The sequence below is a fragment of the Triticum urartu genome, chromosome 2A, assembly GCF_056163025.1.
Source record: "Triticum urartu cultivar PI428250 chromosome 2A, HENAU_Tu73, whole genome shotgun sequence".
In the NCBI taxonomy this organism is placed as follows: Eukaryota; Viridiplantae; Streptophyta; class Magnoliopsida; order Poales; family Poaceae; genus Triticum; species Triticum urartu.
In genome coordinates this window covers 277,751,079-277,770,581 of record NC_141874.1, presented here as the reverse complement: position 1 = coordinate 277,770,581, position 19,503 = coordinate 277,751,079, and positions in this window count along the sequence as shown.

Sequence of the window (19,503 nt, the reverse complement as noted above, 5' to 3'; positions counted from 1 at the left end):
TTCTTCGAAACCCTAAAATGGGCAAAAAAAACAGCAATTCTGGGCTGGGCCTCCAGTTAATAGGTTAGTCCCATAATAATATAAAAGTGGATAATAAAGCCCAATAATGTCCAAAATAGTAGATAATATAGCATGGAGCAATCAAAAATTATAGATACGTTGGAGACGTATCAAGCATCCCCAAGCTTAATTCCTGCTCGTCCTCGAGTAGGTAAATGATAAAAACAGAACTTTTGATGCGGAGTGCTACTTGGCATAATTTTAATGCAATTTTTCTTAATTGTGGTATGAATATTCAGATCCGAAAGATTCAAGACAAAAGTTCATATTGACATAAAAATAATAATACTTCAAGCATACTAACTAAGCAATTATGTCTTCTCAAAATAACATGGCTAAAGAAAGTTCATCCCTACAAAATCATATAGTTTAGTCATGCTCCATTTTCGTCACACAAGAATGCTCTCATCATGCACAACCCCAATGACAAGCTAAGCAATTGTTTCATACCTTAGCAATCTCAAACCTATAAACTTTCACGCACTATATGAGCGCGAGCCATGGACATAACACTATGGGTGGAATAGAATATGATGACGGGGGTTATGTGGAGAAGACAAAAAGGGAGAAAGTCTCACATCAACGCGGCTAATCAATGGGCTATGGAGATGCCCACCGATTGATGTTAATGCAAGGAGTATGGTGTTGGAAATATGCCCTAGAGGCAATAATAAATTAGTTATTATTATATTTCCTTGTTCATGATAATCGTTTATTATCCATGCTAGAATTGTATTGATAGGAAACTCAGATACATGTGTGGATACATAGACAACACCATGTCCCTAGTAAGCCTCTATTTGACTAGCTCGTTGATCAATAGATGGTTACGGTTTCCTGACCATGGACATTGGATGTCATTGATAACGGGATCACATCATTAGGAGAATGATGTGATGGACAAAGACCCAATCCTAAGCCTAGCACAAGATCATGTAGTTCGTATGCTAAAGCTTTTCTAATGTCAAGTATCATTTCCTTAGACCATGAGATTGTGCAACTCCCGGATACCGTAGGAGTGCTTTGGGTGTGCCAAACGTCACAACGTAACTGGGTGGCTATAAAGGTACACTACAGGTATCTCCGAAAGTGTCTGTTGGGTTGGCACGAATCGAGACTGGGATTTGTCACTCCGTGTAAACGGAGAGGTATCTCTGGGCCCACTCGGTAGGACATCATCATAATGTGCACAATGTGATCAAGGAGTTGATCATGGGATGATGTGTTACGAAACGAGTAAAGAGACTTGCCGGTAACGATATTGAACAAGGTATCGGGATACCGACGATCGAATCTCGGGCAAGTATCGTACCGCTAGACAAAGGGAATTGTATACGGGATTGATTAAGTCCTTGACATCGTGGTTCATCCGATGAGATCATCATGGAACATGTGGGAGCCAACATGGGTATCCAGATCCCGCTGTTGGTTATTGACCGGAGAGTCATCTCGGTCATGTCTGCATGTCTCCCGAACCCGTAGGGTCTACACACTTAAGGTTCGGTGACGCTAGGGTTATAGAGATATTAGTATGCGGTAACCCGAAAGTTGTTCGGAGTCCCGGATGAGATCCCGGACGTCACGACGAGTTCCGGAATGGTCCAGAGGTAAAGAATTATATATAGGAAGTGCTATTTCGGCCATCGGGACAAGTTTCGGGGTCACTGGTATTATACCGGGACCACCGGAAGGGTCCCGGGGGTCCACCGGGTGGGGCCACCCACCCCGGGGGGCCACATGGGATGTAGGGGTGTGCGGCTTGGCCTATATGGGCCAAGGGCACCAGCCCCAAGAGGCCCATGCGCCAAGAGATAGGGAAAGGAAGAGTCCTAAAGGGGGAAGGCACCTCCGAGGTGCCTTGGGGAGGAGGGACTCCTCCCTGGCCGCACCCTTCCTTGGAGGAAGGGCCAAGGCTGCGCCTCCCCCCCTCCCTTGGCCCTATATATAGTGGGGGGAAGGGAGGGCAGCCCTACCTAAGCCCTGGCACCTCCCTCTCCCTCCCATGACACATCTCCCTCCTCCCGCAGCGCTTGGCGAAGCCCTGTTGGAATCCCGCTACTTCCACCACCACGCCGTCGTGCTGCTGGATCTCCATCAACCTCTCCTTCCCCCTTGCTGGATCAAGAAGGAGGAGACGTCGCTGCTCCGTACGTGTGTTGAACGCGGAGGTGTCGTCCGTTCGGCACTAGGATCATCGGTGATTTGGATCACGGCGAGTACGACTCCATCAACCCCGTTCTCTTGAACGCTTCCACGCGCGATCTACAAGGGTATGTAGATCCAGTCCTCCCTCGTTGCTAGATGACTCCATAGATTGATCTTGGTGACACGTAGGAAAATTTTGAATTATTGCTACGTTACCCAGCAGTGGTATCAGAGCTAGGTCTATGCGTAGTTTCTATGCACGAGTAGAACACAAAGTAGTTGTGGGCGTTGATTTTGTTCAATATGCTTACCGTTACTAGTCCAATCTTGATTCGGTAGCAATGTGGGATGAAGCGGCCCGGACCGACCTTACACATACTCTTACGTGAGACTGGTTCCACCGACTGACATGCACTAGTTGCATAAGGTGGCTAGCGGGTGTCTGTCTCTCCCACTTTAGTCGGATCGGATTCGATGAAAAGGGTCCTTATGAAGGGTAAATAGCAATTGGCATATCACGTTGTGGTTTTTGCGTAGGTAAGAAACGTTCTTGCTAAAAACCCATAGCAGCCACATAAAACATGCAAACAACAATTAGAGGACGTCTAACTTGTTTTTGCAGGGTATGCTATGTGATGTGATATGGCCAAAGGATGTGATGAATGATATATGTGATGTATGAGATGATCATGTTCTTGTAATAGGAATCACGACTTGCATGTCGATGAGTATGACAACCGGCAGGAGCCATAGGAGTTGTCTTAATTTATTTATGACCTGCGTGTCAACATAAACGTCATGTAATTACTTTACTTTATTGCTAACCGTTAGCTGTAGAAGTAGAAGTAATAGTTGGCGAGACAACTTCAAGAAGACACGATGATGGAGATCATGATTATGGAGATCATGGTGTCATGCCGGTGACAACGATGATCATGGAGCCCCGAAGATGGAGATCAAAAGGAGCAAAATGATATTGGCCATATCATGTCACTATTTGATTGCATGTGATGTTTATCATGTTTATGCATCTTATTTGCTTAGAACAACGGTAGTAAATAAGATGATCCCTCATAATAATTTCAAGAAAGTGTTCCCCCTAACTGTGCACCGTTGCGACAGTTCGTTGTTTCGAAGCACCACGTGATGATCGGGTGTTAGATTCTAACGTTCACATACAACGGGTGTAAGACAGATTTACACACGCGAAACACTTAGGTTGACTTGACGAGCCTAGCATGTACAGACATGGCCTCGGAACACAAGAGACCGAAAGGTCGAGCATGAGTCGTATGGTAGATACGATCAACATGAAGATGTTCACCGATGTTGACTAGTCCGTCTCACGTGATGATCGGACACGGCCTAGTTGACTCGGATCATGTAATCACTTAGATGACTGGAGGGATGTCTATCTGAGTGGGAGTTCATAAGATGAACTTAATTATCCTGAACATAGTCAAAAGGTCTTCGCAAATTATGTCGTAGCTCGCGCTTCAGTTCTACTGTTTAGATATGTTCCTAGAGAAAAATTAGTTGAAAGTTGATAGTAGCAATTATGCGGACTAGGTCCGTAAACTAAGGATTGTCCTCATTGCTTCATAGAAAGCTTATGTCCTTAATGCACCGCTCAGTGTGCTGAACCTCGAACGTCGTCTGTGGATGTTGTGAACATCTGACATACACATTTTGATGACTACATGATAGTTCAGTGCATAATGCTAAATGGTTTAGAATTGAGGCACCAAAGACGTTTTTGAAACATCGCAGAACATATGAGATGTTCCAAGGACTGAAATTGGGATTTCAGGCTTGTGCCCACGTTAAGAGGTATAAGACCTCCGACGATTTTTCTTAGCCTGCAAACTAAGGGAGAAAAGCTCAATTGTTGAGCTTGTGCTCAGATTGTCTGAGTACAACAATCGCTTGAATCGAGTGGGAGTTGATCTTCCAGATGAAATAGTGATGGTTCTCCGAAGTCATTACCACCAAGCTGCTTGAGCTTCATGATGAACTATAATATATCAGGGACATATATGATGATCCTTGAGATATTCGCGATGTTTGACACCACAAAAGTAGAGATCAAGAAGGAGCATCAATTGTTGATGGTTTGTGAAACCACTAGTTTCAAGAAGGGCAAGGGCAAAAAGGGATGCTTCATGAAACGGCAAATCAGCTACTGCTCTAGTGAAGAAACCCACGGTTGAACCCAAACCCGAGACTAAGTGCTTCTGTAATAAGGGGAACAGCCATTGGAGCAGAATTACCCTAGATACTTGGTAGATGAGAAGGCTGTCGATAGAAGTATATTGGATATACATTATGCTAACGTGTACTTTACTAGTACTCCTAGTAGCACCAGGGTATTAGATACCGGTTCGGTTACTAAGTGTTAGTAACTCGAAACAAAAGCTACGGAATAAACGGAGACTAGCTAAAGGTGAGATGACGATATGTGTTGGAAGTATTTCCAAGGTTGATAAAATATCGTACGCTCCCTCTACCATCGAGATTGGTGTTTGCGTTGAGCATAGACATGATTGGATTATGTCTATCGCAATACAGTTATTCATTTAAGGAGAATAATGGTTACTCTGTTTATTTGAATAATACCTTCAATGGTCTTACACCTAAAATGAATGGTTTATTGAATCTCGATTGTAGTGATACACATGTTCATGCCAAAAGATAGGAATGATAGTACCACCTACTTGTGGCACTGCCACGTAAGTCATATCGGTATAAAACACATGAAAAAGCTCCATGTTGATGGATCTTTGGGCTCACTCGTTTTTGAAAAGTTTGAGACATGCGAACCATGTCTATTGGTGTATATGCATGAAGAAACTCCATGCAAATGGACCGTTTTGACTCACTTGATTTTGAATCACTTGGGACATGCAAATCATACCACATGGGCAAGATGACTGAAAGCCTCATTTTAAGTAAAATGGAACTAGAAAGCAACTTGTTGGAAGTAATACATTTTGATGTGTGCAGTCCAATGAGTGCTGAGGCATGTAGTGGATATCGTTATGTTCTTACTTCATAGATGATTTGAGTAGATGTTGAGTATATTTACTTGATGAATCACGAGTCTGAATTATTGAAAGGTTCAAGTAATTTCAGGGTGAAGTTGAAAGATCGTCGTGACAAGAGGATAAAATATCTATCATATGATCATAGAGATGAATATCTGAATTACGAGTTTGGCACAGAATTAAGACATTGTGGAAATTGTTTCACAACTAATACAGCCTGGAACACCATAGTGTGATGGTGTGTCCGAACATCATAACTGCACCCTATTTGATATGATGCATACCATGATGTCTCTTATCGAATTACCACAATAGTTTATGGGTTAGGCATTAGAGACAACCACATTCACTTTAAAAGGGGCACCACGTAATTCTGATGAGATGACACCGTATGAACTATGGTTTAGAGAAACCTAAGCTGTCATTTCTTAAAAGTTTGGGGCTACGACGCTTATGTGAAAAAGTTTCAGGCTGATAAGCTCGAACCCAAAGCGGATAAATGCATCTTCATAGGACACCCAAAACAGTTGGGTATACCTCCTGACTGAGAACTGAAAGCAATAAGGGATTGTTTCTAGAATCGTGTCCTTTCTCGAGGAAAAGTTTCTGTCGAAAGAATTGAGTGGGAGGATGGTTGAGACTTGATGAGGTTATTGAACCGTCTCTTCAGCTAGTGTGTGGCAGGGCACAGGAAGTTGTTCCTGTGGCACCTACACCAATTGAAGTGGAAGCTTATGATAGTGATCATGAAACTTCAGATCAAGTCACTACCAAACCTCGTGGGATGACAAGGATGCGTACTACTTCAGAGTGGTACGTAATCCTGTCTTGGAAGTCATGTTGCTAGACAACAATGAACCTACGAGCTATGGAGAAGCGATGGTGGGCCTGGATTCCAAAATGGCTCGAGGCCTTGAAATACAAGAGAGGATCCATGCATGAAAACAAAGTGTAGACTTTGGCAGAACAGCTCGATGGTCGTAAGGCTGTTGAGTACAGATGGATTTTAAAAGGAAGACGGACAATGATGGTAAATGTCACCATTAAGAAAGCTCGACTTGTTGTTAAGAAGTTTCTCGACAAGTTCAAGGAGTTGACTACGGTGAGACTTTCTCACTCGTAGCGATGCTAAGAGTCTGTTGGAATTATATTAGCGATTACTACATTATTTATGAAATCTTGCAGATAGGATGTCAAAACATTGTTTCCTCGACGATTTTCTTGAGGAAAGGTTGTATGTGATACAACCGGAAGGTTTTGTCAATCCTGAAAGATGCTAATAAGTATGCAAAGCTACAGCAATCCTTCTGAGGACTGGAGTAAGCATCTCAGAGTTGGAATGTATGCTTTGATAAGATGATCAAAGATTTTGGGTGTATACAAAGTTTATGAGAAACTTGTATCTCCAAAGAAGTGAGTGGGAGCACTATAGAATTTCTGATGAATATATGTTGTTGACATATTGTTGATCAGAAATGACGTAGAATTTCTGGAAAGCATATAGGGTTATTTGGAAAGTATTTTTCAATGGAAAGCCTGGATTAAGCTACTTGAACATTGAGCATCAAGATCTATTAGATCAAAACGCTTAATGGTACTTTCAAATGAGCACATACCTTGACATGATCTTGAAGGTGTTCAAGATGGATCAAGTCAAAGAAGGAGTTCTTGCCTGAGTTGTAAGGTATGAAGTTAAGACTTAAAGCTCGACCACGGCAGAATAGAGAGAAAGGACGAAGGTCGTCCCCTATGCTTAAGACATAGGCTCTACAGTATGCTATGCTGTGTACCGCACCTGAAATGTGCCTTGCCATGAGTCAGTCAAGGGGTACAAGAGTGATCCAAGAATGGATCACAAGACAGCGGTCAAAGTTATCCTTAGTAACTAGTGGACTAAGGAATTTTCTTGATTATGGAGGTGGTAAAAGAGTTCGTCGTAAAGGGTTACGCCGATGCAAACTTTGACACTAATCCAGATTATTCTGAGTAGTAAACTAGATTCGTATAGTAGAACAGTTATTTGGAATAGCTCCAAATGTAGCGTAGTAGTTGCATCTACAAGATGACATAGAAATTTGCGAAGTACATACGGATCTGAAAGATTCAGACCCGTTGACTATAACATCTCTCACAAGCATAACATGATCAAACCCAGAACTCATCGAGTGTTATCACATGGTAATGTGAACTAGATTATTGACTCTAGTAAACTCTTTGGGTGTTAGTCACATGGGGATGTGACCTTGAGTGTTAATCACATATCGATGTGAACTGGATTATTGACTCTAGTGCAAGTGGGAGACTGTTGGAAATATGCCCTAGAGGCAATAATAAATTAGTTATTATTATATTTCCTTGTTCATGATAATCGTTTATTATCCATGCTAGAATTGTATTGATAGGAAACTCAGATACATGTGTGGATACATAGACAACACCGTGTCCCTAGTAAGCCTCTATTTGACTAGCTCATTGATCAATAGATGGTTACGGTTTCCTGACCATGGACATTGGATGTCATTGATAATGGGATCACATCATTAGGAGAATGATGTGATGGACAAAGACCCAATCCTAAGCCTAGCACAAGATCATGTAGTTCGTATGCTAAAGCTTTTCTAATGTCAAGTATCATTTCCTTAGACTATGAGATTGTGCAACTCCCGGATACCGTAGGAGTGCTTTGGGTGTGCCAAACGTCACAACGTAACTGGGTGGCTATAAAGGTACACTACAGGTATCTCCAAAAGTGTCTGTTGGGTTGGCACGAATCGAGACTGGGATTTGTCACTCCGTGTAAACGGAGAGGTATCTCTGGGCCCACTCGGTAGGACATCATCATAATGTGCACAATGTGATCAAGGAGTTGATCACGGGATGATGTGTTATGAAATGAGTAAAGAGACTTTCCGGTAACGAGATTGAACAAGGTATCGGGATACCGACGATCGAATCTCGGGCAAGTATCGTACCGCTAGACAAAGGGAATTGTATACGGGATTGATTAAGTCCTTGACATCGTGGTTCATCCGATGAGATCATCGTGGAACATGTGGGAGCCAACATGGGTATCCAGATCCCGCTGTTGGTTATTGACCGGAGAGTCATCTCGGTCATGTCTGCATGTCTCCCGAACCCGTAGGGTCTACACACTTAAGGTTCGGTGACGCTAGAGTTATAGAGATATTAGTATGCGGTAACCCGAAAGTTGTTCGGAGTCCCGGATGAGATCCCGGACGTCACGACGAGTTCCGGAATGGTCCGGAGGTAAATAATTATATATAGGAATTGCTATTTCGGCCATCGGGACAAGTTTTGGGGTCACCGGTATTGTACCGGGACCACCGGAAGGGTCCCGGGGGTCCACCGGGTGGGGCCACCCACCCCGGGGGGCCACATGAGCTGTAGGGGTGTGCGCCTTGGCCTATATGGGCCAAGGGCACCAGCCCCAAGAGGCCCATGCGCCAAGAGATAAGGAAAGGAAGAGTCCTAAAGGGGGAAGGCACCTCTGAGGTGCCTTGGGGAGGAGGGACTCCTCCCTGGCCGCACCCTTCCTTGGAGGAAGGGCCAAGGCTGCGCCTCCCCCCTCTCCCTTGGCCCTATATATAGTGGGGGGAAGGGAGGGCAGCCCTACCTAAGCCCTGGCACCTCCCTCTCCCTCCCATGACACATCTCCCTCCTCCCGCAGCGCTTGGCGAAGCCCTGTTGGAATCCCGCTACTTCCACCACCACGCCGTCGTGCTGCTGGATCTCCATCAACCTCTCCTTCCCCCTTGCTGGATCAAGAAGGAGGAGACGTCGCTGCTCCGTACGTGTGTTGAACGCAGAGGTGCCGTCCGTTCGGCACTAGGATCATCGGTGATTTGGATCACGACGAGTACGACTCCATCAACCCCGTTCTCTTGAACGCTTCCGCGCGCGATCTACAAGGGTATGTAGATCCACTCCTCCCTCGTTGCTAGATGACTCCATAGATTGATCTTGGTGACACGTAGGAAAATTTTGAATTATTGCTACGTTACCCAGCATATGGATTGCCATGCAACGGATGCACTAGAGCTATAAATGTATGAAAGCTCAACAAAAGAAACTAAGTGGGTGGGTGTGCATCCAACTTGCTTGCTCACGAAGACCTAGGGCACTTGAGGAGGCCCATTTTTGGAATATACAAGCCAAGTTATATAATGAAAATTCCCACTATTATATGAAAGTGACAAAACAAAAGACTCTCTATCATGAAGATTATGGTGCTACTTTGAAGCACAAGTGTGGCAAAGGATAGTAACATTGTCCCTTCTCTCTTTCTCTCATTTTCATATTTTTTCAATTTTTGGGCCTTTCTCTTTTTTTTATATGGCCTCTCTCTTTATTTATTTATTTATTTATTTATTTATTTGCTCACTTGGGACAATGCTCTAGAAAATGATGATCATCACACTTCTATTTATTTACAACTCAATGATTACAACTCGATGCTAGAACAAAAGATGACTCTATATGAATGCCTCCGGCGGTGTACCGGGATATGCAATGAACCAAGAGTGACATGTATGAAAGAATTATGAATGGTGGCTTTGCCACAAATACTATGTCAACTACATGATCATGCTAAGCAATATGACAATGATGAATGTGTCATGATAAACGGAATGGTGGAAAGTTGCATGGCAATATATCTCAGAATGGCTATGGAAATATAAGGAGGTTTATGTGTGAAAGAGCATATCATATCACGGGGTTTGGATGCACCGGCGAAGTTTGCACCAACTCTCAATGTGAGAAAGGGCAATGCACGGTACCTAAGAGGCTAGCAATGATGGAAGGGTGAGAGTGCATATAATCCATGGACTCAACACTAGTCATAAAGAACTCACATACTTATTGCAAAAGTCTACAAGTCATCAAAAACCTTGGCACTACGCGCATGCTCCTAGGGGGATAGATTGGTAGGAAAAGACCATCGCTCGTCCCCGACCGCCACTCATAAGGAAGACAATCAAAGAACACCCCATGTTTCAAATTTGTTACATAATGTTTACCATACGTGCATGCTATAGGACTTGCAAACTTCAACACAAGCACTTCTCAAATTCACAACTACTCAACTAGCACGACTTTGATATTATTACCTCCATATCTCAAAACAATCATTAAACATCAAACTTCTCTTAGTATTCAAAACATTCATAGGAATTTTTTTTACTAATCTTGAATACCTAGCATATTAGGATTATTCAAGCAAACTACCATTCTATTTAAGACTCTCAAAATAATCTAAGTGAAGCATGAGATATCAATAGTTTCTATAAAACAAATCCACCACCGTGCTCTAAAAGATATAAGTGAAGTACTAGAGCAAAACTATATAACTCAAAAGATATAAGCGAAGCACATAGAGTATTCTAACAAATTCCAAATCATGTATGGCTCTCTCAAAATGTGTGTACAGCAAGGATGATTGTTTTAAACCAAAAAGCAAAGAGTTAAATCATACAAGATGCTCCAAGCAAAACACATATCATGTGCTGAATAAAAATATAGCTCCAAGTAAAGTTACCGATAGAAGTAGACGAAAAGGGGGATGCCTTCCGGGGCATCCCCAAGCTTTGGCTTTTAGGTGTACTTAGATTATCTTGGGGGTGCCATGGGAATACCCAAGCTTAGGCTCTTGCTACTCCTTGTTCCATAATCCATCAAATCTTTACCCAAAACTTGAAAACTTCACAACACAAAAGTCAAAGTAGAAAATCTCGTGAGCTCCGTTAGCGAAAGAAAACAAAAGACCACTTCAAGGTACTGTAATGAACTCATTATTTATTTATATTGGTGTTAAACCTACTTTATTCCAACTTCTCTATGGTTTATAAACTATTTTACTAGCCATAGATTCATCAAAATAAGGAAACAACACACGAAAAACAGAACTTATCAAAAACAGAACAGTCTGTAGTAATCTGTAGCTAGCACAAGATCTGGAACCCCAAAAATTCTAAACTAAAATGCTTGACGTTAGGAATTTATATATTAATCATATGCAAAAAGAATTAACTAAATAGCACTTTCAAAATAAAAATGGCAGCAGTTCTCGTGAGCGCTAAAGTTTCTGTTTTTTACAGCAAGATATCAAGACTTTCCCCAAGTCTTCCCAATGGTTCTACTTGGCACAAACACTAATTAAACACAAAAAACACAACCTAAACAGAGGATAGATAAATTATTTATTACTAAACAGGAGAAAAAATTAAGGAATAAAAATAAAATTGGGTTGCCTCCCAACAAGCGCTATCGTTTAACGCCCCTAGCTAGGCATAAAAAGCAGGGATAAATCTAGGTATTGCCGTCTTTGGTAGGCAATCCATAAGTGGCTCTCATAATAGATTCATAAGGTAATTTAATTTTATTTCTATAAAAGTGTTCCATGCCTTTCCTTAACGGAAATTGAAATCTAATATTTCCTTCCTTTATATCAATAATTGCACCAATCGTTCTAAGGAAAGGTCTACCAAGAATAATAGGACATGAAGGATTGCAATCTATGTCAAGAACAATAAAATCTACGGGCACATAATTCCTATTTGCAACAATAAGAACATCATTAATTCTTCCCATAGGTTTCTTAATAGTGGAATCCGCAAGGTGCAAGTTTAGAGAGCAATCATCAAAATCACGGAAACCTAACAAATCACACAAAGTGTTTGGAATCGTGGAAACACTAGCACACAAATCACATAAAGCATAAAACTCATGATATTTAATTTTAATTTTAATAGTTGGTTCCCACTCATCATAAAGTTTTCTATGGATAGAAACTTCCAATTCAAGTTTTTCTTCATAAGATTGCATCAAGGCATCAACGATATGTTTAGTGAACGCTTTATTTTGACTATAAGCGTGAGGAGAATTTAGCACAGATTGCAACAAGGAAATACAATCAATCAAAGAGCAATTTTCATAATTAAATTCCTTGAAATCCAAAATAGTGGGTTTAGCAACATCTAGGGTTTTAATTTCTTCAATCCCACTTTTATCAAATTTAGCATCAAGATCTAAAAACTCCGAATTCTTGGAATGCCTTCTAGGTAAAGGTGGATCATATTCATTCCCATAATTATCAAGATTCATATTGCAAAACAAAGATTTAATAGGGGACACATCAATAACTTTTAGATCTTCATCTTTATTTTCATAGGAACTAGAAGAACACGCTCTTATAAAGGCATCTTTCTTAGCACGCATCCTAGCGGTTCTTTCTTTGCACTCATCAATGGAAATTCTCATGGCTTTGAGAGACTCATTGATATGCTTAGGTGGAATAGATCTAAGTTTCAAAGAATCAACATCCAAAGAAATTCTATCAACGTTCCTAGCCAAATCATCAATCTTAAGCAATTTTTCTTCAATCATGGCATTGAAATTCTTTTGCGAAGTAATAAATTATTTAATATTAGATTAAAAATCAGAGGGCATGTTATTATAATTTCCATAAGAATAGTTTTAGGAATTACCATAATTATTAGAGGGATTACTAGGATAAGGCCTAGGATTAAAATTTCCTCCATACACGTTGTTACCAAAATTGTTCCTACCAACAAAATTCACATCCATAGATTCATTATTATTCTCAATCAAAGTAGACAAGGGCATATCATTAGGATCAGAAGAAACACTCTTACTAGCAAATAATTTCATAAGTTCATCCATCTTTCCACTCAAAACATTAATTTCTTCTACCGCATGCACCTTTTTATTAGTAGATCTTTCAGTATGCCATTGAGAATAATTAACCATAATATTATCTAGGAGTTTAGTAGCTTCTCCTAAAGTGATTTCCATAAAAGTGCCTCCCGTGGCCGAATCTAAAAGATTTCTAGAAGCAAAATTCAATCCGGCATAAATTTTTTGTATAATCATCCACAAATTCAAACCATGAGTAGGGCAATTATGTATCATTAATTTCATTCTCTCCCAAGCCTGTGCAACATGTTCATGATCAAGTTGCTTAAAATTCATAATATTGTTTCTAAGGGAGATGATCTTAGCGGGAGGAAATACTTAGATATAAAAGCATCTTTGCACTTATTCCATGAATCAATACTATTTTTAGGCAAAGATGACAACCAAGCTTTAGCACGATATCTAAGCGAAAAAGGAAATAGATTCAGTTTAACAATATCATTATCCACATCTTTCTTATTTTGCATATCACACAAATCAACAAAGCTATTTAGATGGGTAGCGGCATCTTCACTAGGAAGGCCGGAAAACGGACCTTTCAAGACAAGATTCAGCAAAGCAGTATTAATTTCACAAGATTCATCATCAGTAAGAGGAGCATTCGGAGTGCTAATAAAATCATTGTTGTTGGTATTGGTAAAGTCACACAATTTAGTGTTATCTTGAGCCATCGTGACAAGCAAGCAAAGTAACACACAAGCAAACAAAAAGCAAGCGGGAAAAAGAGGCAAATAGAGAAGGAGAGGGAGGATAGAGAGAGAGGGCGAATAAAACGACAAGGGTGAAGTGGGGGAGAGGAAAACGAGAGGCAAATGGCAAATAATGTAATGCGGGGGATAAGGATTGTGATGGGTACTTGGTATATTGACTTTTGCGTAGACTCCCCGGCAACGGCGCCAGAAATCCTTCTTGCTACCTCTTGAGCACTGCGTTGGTTTTCCCCGAAGAGGAAGGGATGATGCAGCAAAGTAGCGTAAGTATTTCCCTCAGTTTTTGAGAACCAAGGTGTCAATCCAGTAGGAGGCTACGCGCGAGTCCCTCGTACCTGCACAAAACAAATAAATCCTCGCAACCAACGTGATAAGGGGTTGTCAATCCCTACACGGCCACTTACGAGAGTGAGATCTGATAGATATGATAAGATAATATTTTTGGTATTTTTATGATAAATATGCAAAGTAAAATAAAAGCAAAGTTAAAAGCAAAGGAAATAACTAAGTATTGGGAGATTAATATGATGAAGATAGACCCGGGGGCCATAGGTTTCACTAGTGGCTTCTCTCAAGAGAATAGGTATTCTACGGTGGGTGAACGAATTACTGTTGAGCAATTGACAGAATTGAGCATAGTTATGAGAATATCTAGGTATGATCATGTATATAGGCATCACGCCCGAGACAAGTAGACTGACTCCTGCCTGCATCTACTACTATTACTCCACTCATCGACCGCTATCCAGCATGCATCTAGAGTATTAAGTTCATGGAAACAGAGTAACGCCTTAAGCAAGATGACATGATGTAGAGGGATAAACTCATGCAATATGATGAATACCCCATCTTGTTATCCTCGATGGCAACAATACAATACAATACATGCCTTGCTGCCCCTACTGTCACTGGGAAAGGACACCGCAAGATTGAACCCAAAGCTAAGCACTTCTCCCATTGCAAGAAATATCAATCTAGTAGGCCAAACCAAACTGATAATTCAAAGAGACTTGCAAAGATAACCAATCATACATAAAAGAATTCAGAGAAGATTCAAATATTCTTCATAGATAGACTTGATCATAAACCCACAATTCACCGGTCTCAACAAACACACTGCAAAAAGAAGATTACATCGAATAGATCTCCACAAGAGAGGGGGAGAACATTGTATTGAGAGCCAAAAAGAGAGAAGAAGCCATCTAGCTAATAACTATGGGCCTGTAGGTCAGAGGTGAACTACTCACACTTCATCGGAGGGCTATGGTGATGGTGTAGAAGCTCTCCGTGATCGATGCCCCTTCCGGCGGAGCTCCTGAACAGGCCCCAAGATGGGATCTCGTTGATACAGAAAGTTGCGGTGGTGGAATTAGGGTTTTGGCTCCGTCTCTGATCGTTTGGGGGTACGTAGGTATATATAGGAGGAAGGAGTACGTCGGTGGAGCAATAGGGGGTCCACGAGAGTGGAGGGCGCGCCTGCGGGGGGGGGGGGGGGGGTAGGCGCGCCCCCTACCTCGTGGTCTCCTCCTTTGTTTCTTGACGTAGGGTCCAAGTCTCCTGGGTCTTGTTCGTTGAGAAAATCACGTTCCTGAAGGTTTCATTCCGTTTGGACTCCGTTTGATATTCCTTTTCTTCGAAACCCTAAAATAGGCAAAAAACAACAATTCTGGGCTGGGCCTCCGGTTAATAGGTTAGTCCCCAAAATAATATAAAAGTGGATAATAAAGCCCAATAATGTCCAAAACAGTAGATAATATAGCATGGAGCAATCAAAAATTATAGATACGTTGGAGACATATCAGGGTGGCGCACCACTTCCCGCAAATATGGGTTAATGACGTCCATAAGAACTTGTCCTTGGAGGGGATTGAAGAGGCCATGGTAGATGGGATCTGACAAAAAATAGCACGGAAAAAGAGAATAGATGTAACATCCCAAATTTTCAATTTGGAATGTTATACATAGATCATTCTTGCATATCATATTTTATTGCATTTCATTTCGCGATCCTCGAAAATCCTAAGCAACTCAAGGACCCTCGGAGAGAGTTGGGGATTTCCCGGTTTTCATATTTGAATTTTATCAAATATTGAAACGAGGATGTTGGTTTTAAATTATTTTTCTCTCCGAATAATATTTCATATTAAAATATATGAGAGGAGATAATATGCCTTCTCCAAAATAACTGAAATATCGGAGGAAAAATATTAAAATCAAATATTTGATTTTATTCGGATTTTATTGTAATTTTATTTGCATTAGAAAAATTTGCACGTGTTTCAAAGTTGCATTTTAGGGCCAAGAAAATGTTCATCTTGTTCTAAATATTTTATTTAGATGGTGAAAATTTGTTTTGGCATTTTTAGAATTTTATTTTATTTTCTAGGATTATTTTCTGTTCGGCGGAATTGTTTTAAAAAAAACTTCGGGTGCCAACTGGGCCGAAACCCAGCTGGGCCGGCCCATCTCCCCGCGCCGCCGTCTTCCACCAGGACGCGCCGCCACCTCCGCTGACTCGGACAAGAGTCCGAGCAGGACTCCTCCGCCACCGCCTTGCCCCCTCCTCCAAGCCACCTCTCCCCCCTTTATATGCCGCCCCAAGCCCCTCGCCACCACCACCAACCCTGTCACCGCCGCAACCCGCCTCCCAAGCCGCGCCGCTGTTGCCCCGCCGCCCCGCAAGCCCGCTGCCCCGCCGCCGAAGCTCCGCGCCTCGGCGGATCCGATGAGGTAGCCGTTCGGCGCCGGTTTTCTCTAGAAAACCGATTCAGTGTTTTTTGAAAACCCTAGTTTGTTTTTTGATCGGTTCGCCAGTTTTTCTCGGTTTACTTATTTACCAGACGTTCGTCCGTACGTTTGTTTAAACAAACGGTTTTTGCTCGTTAGCTATAGACAAGGAACGCTCATTCGTTAGCTTGTTCGTCAGTTTTCTTTTATCGGATTTTTCCCACGATTATTCTCGATCGCGATTTCTGATCCGATTTTCGTTTCAGTTTATCTTTTCGCTCGTTTATCGGAATCAGGCGATTCAAGCGACTAGATCTTCGTCTTGAAACCCTCTTTCTGTTTAATCAACTTAATCAAGATTTTGGCATACTAAAACTTGACCTTAGTCCAGATTAGTAAACGGACCTTGTTTCTGTCGCCGTTTGAGTTTGGTTGCTCCGTTTGGTTTGATTCTTCTTGCAAACTAGATTTCTTAAGTTGAACTTTCTGGTCAATCTCTCTTATTTGAGTTTTGCCTGTGCATCTTTGCTTGATTGCTTATGTATGCTATTCATTGTTTGCGATAGAATTCCCGGAGTGCGAAGTGTGCTACTACGAGTCTCTAGGTTTTGCGGATCATCAGCAAGGCAAGTAACACATTGATCATACTCTTTCCATACCCAGTTTGTATGCATTAGTTCAATCCTCAAACATTGCATGGTTAGGATGTCACTAACATGTGGGTTGGGAAGTAGTTGATGAGGTAGAACCTATTGCCTTGTTATATTCAAACCTTGGGAGTTACTTCTACGTGTTGCTTATATTGCTGTGCAATGCTCGTAGACGTGGATTTGGTTTGAGTGAAATCCATGACAGATGTGATATTGTTAATTAATGGTTCAACTTAAGGTGGCAACTTGAATACACATCTGGGTGGATTGAGGCACCTGGGGAATCCAGTGTTGCCTATATTTTTGGAGATCCCGGGGTTCCGTGTGATTTTCCTATGGACCGCCACCCAGGCTCAAAGGGAACTGAGATGATTCATGCTAGAAACTTCCGTGTGCAGCCACAAGCTATTATGGGCTTTAGCATAGTTAAGTAAGTTACGTGAAGCTCTCGAAGAGGTGGATCATCAGGTAGAGGGATGTAGGTTTGGTATGGTCTGCCCGGAGTAGAGAGTTAATGTTTTTGAAAGACTATGTCTCCGTTATCCGTTTCTCAAACACCATGTAGTGCAAGCAAACCTACGGAGGCGATCGAGTCTTGTGGGGAAAAGTGCGCAAACCTCTATAGAGTGTACAATCTAATTATGGTTAGCCAAGTCCTCGGTTATGGACAATCTTGAGTATCTAGTACTTGGAGTATCTTAAGTATCTCATCACTCTTAATTAATAATGTTGGGTTGATAATTACTTTTAATTGGGATTGAGTTGGAGGAACCTTCTCAATGATGTTTCAACTACCATGATATTTAAATTAAAATCTATTCCTTTATTGTAGGGAAAAATTGGCTTTTCGCAAAACTATAACCATAGAGCTTTCCACCAGCCAAATATGCATGTAGTGATAGCATTATTCTGTTCTTACTCTACTGTGTTATATTGCCAGCATATTCTATGTGCTGACCCGTTTTTGGGCTGCAACGTATTATGTTGCAAACTTTTCAAACGAGGAGTAAGGTTTGTTAGGTCGTTGCCGTGCAGCTCAGCTATGCCGTTGGAGTTGATGGACTCACTTTATCTTCCAAGCCTTCCGCTATTATCGTATTAGATGGCCTTAAGCCATATTTATTGTAATAAGTTCTCTTTTGAGACATTCAATGTAATAAGTGTGTGATTGCTACTCTATTATAAATCCTTCCAGTACTGTGTGTGTCAGCATTACCTATCCAGGGATGACACTGAAGCACAGAGACTTGACCATTTGAGGCTGGGTCGCTACAAGATGGTATCAGAGCACACGCTGAGTGTAGGACACGACCACTAAGATAAACCCTAGGTCACTCTTCTCTACTCATTTCTGAATCCTCTCCATTTTCCACTCTTTAGGATGGCGGAGTTGAAGAACAAGTTTACACAGCCGGATGAAGACACACCCTTTGGACGCCACTTGAAGGAAGTCACTAGGTACTTGAACATTGAAATACCAAGCTTCACCGGGATGTACCATGCCACCTTACCAGAAGAGGAGCGCTGGATGATTCAAGTACAAGTTCCAGGAAGGACGTTCTCGCCAACCTCTAAGCCCATAGAGTTTTCTTTTGAAGCACCCACCTGGAGTCTAGGCAAGAGCATGGCAGCCCACATTACCATGGGACGCATTGGAGAAGTCTACAACAAGGATCTCAAGGACACCATCTACCAGATATGTGGGCGTCGAGACGAGCAATGGGAGATGATCAGCACCAAGAAGGACAGATCCATTGCAGCTTTCATCCAGGAGTTAAACCAGCACATTCGACGCTAGGAGAATCAGATGTGCACAGACATGATAGAGTTGAAGAAGGCGAAGACTAGGATCTTCGAAATGGAAGAAGAACTCAAGTCTACACGCGATGGATATGAGGAGGAAATTGCGACACTATTGGAGAAGAGTGACGACTTGATTAAGAAGATCGGAGTATTCATGGGAGATCCAGCACCGGGAAGAGAAGACGCCGATTCCACTTGCCCAGAGAACTACATCATCATCAACGACACCGACCCCGACCCCAGTGAGGATGACTTTGAAGACGAAGCTGGACCAGACATCATGGAGTCTTCCATCGATCAAAATTTCTAGATGACCACCAAATAATTAGTAGTATTCCCCCATCTATTTAGTAGTAGTTGAGCACTTTTGCGATAGTTCTATACCGCTTGTATGCGCTTGCTTGATTGATTGAGTGAAATGTTTGTGTTTGTCTCATGTGCATATGGGTTGTGCTTTCTCATTAGACCCCTTTTCTATTCTGATCTCTTCCCTCTAAACCCGCCAGATGCCTCCGAGACGTGACACCGAATTTGCCTTCCCGCCAGAGTTCACTCAGTTGATCCAGCAGCAGAATGCCTTGATGCAATTGCTAGTTCAGAACCAAGGCAACAACAACAACAACAACAACA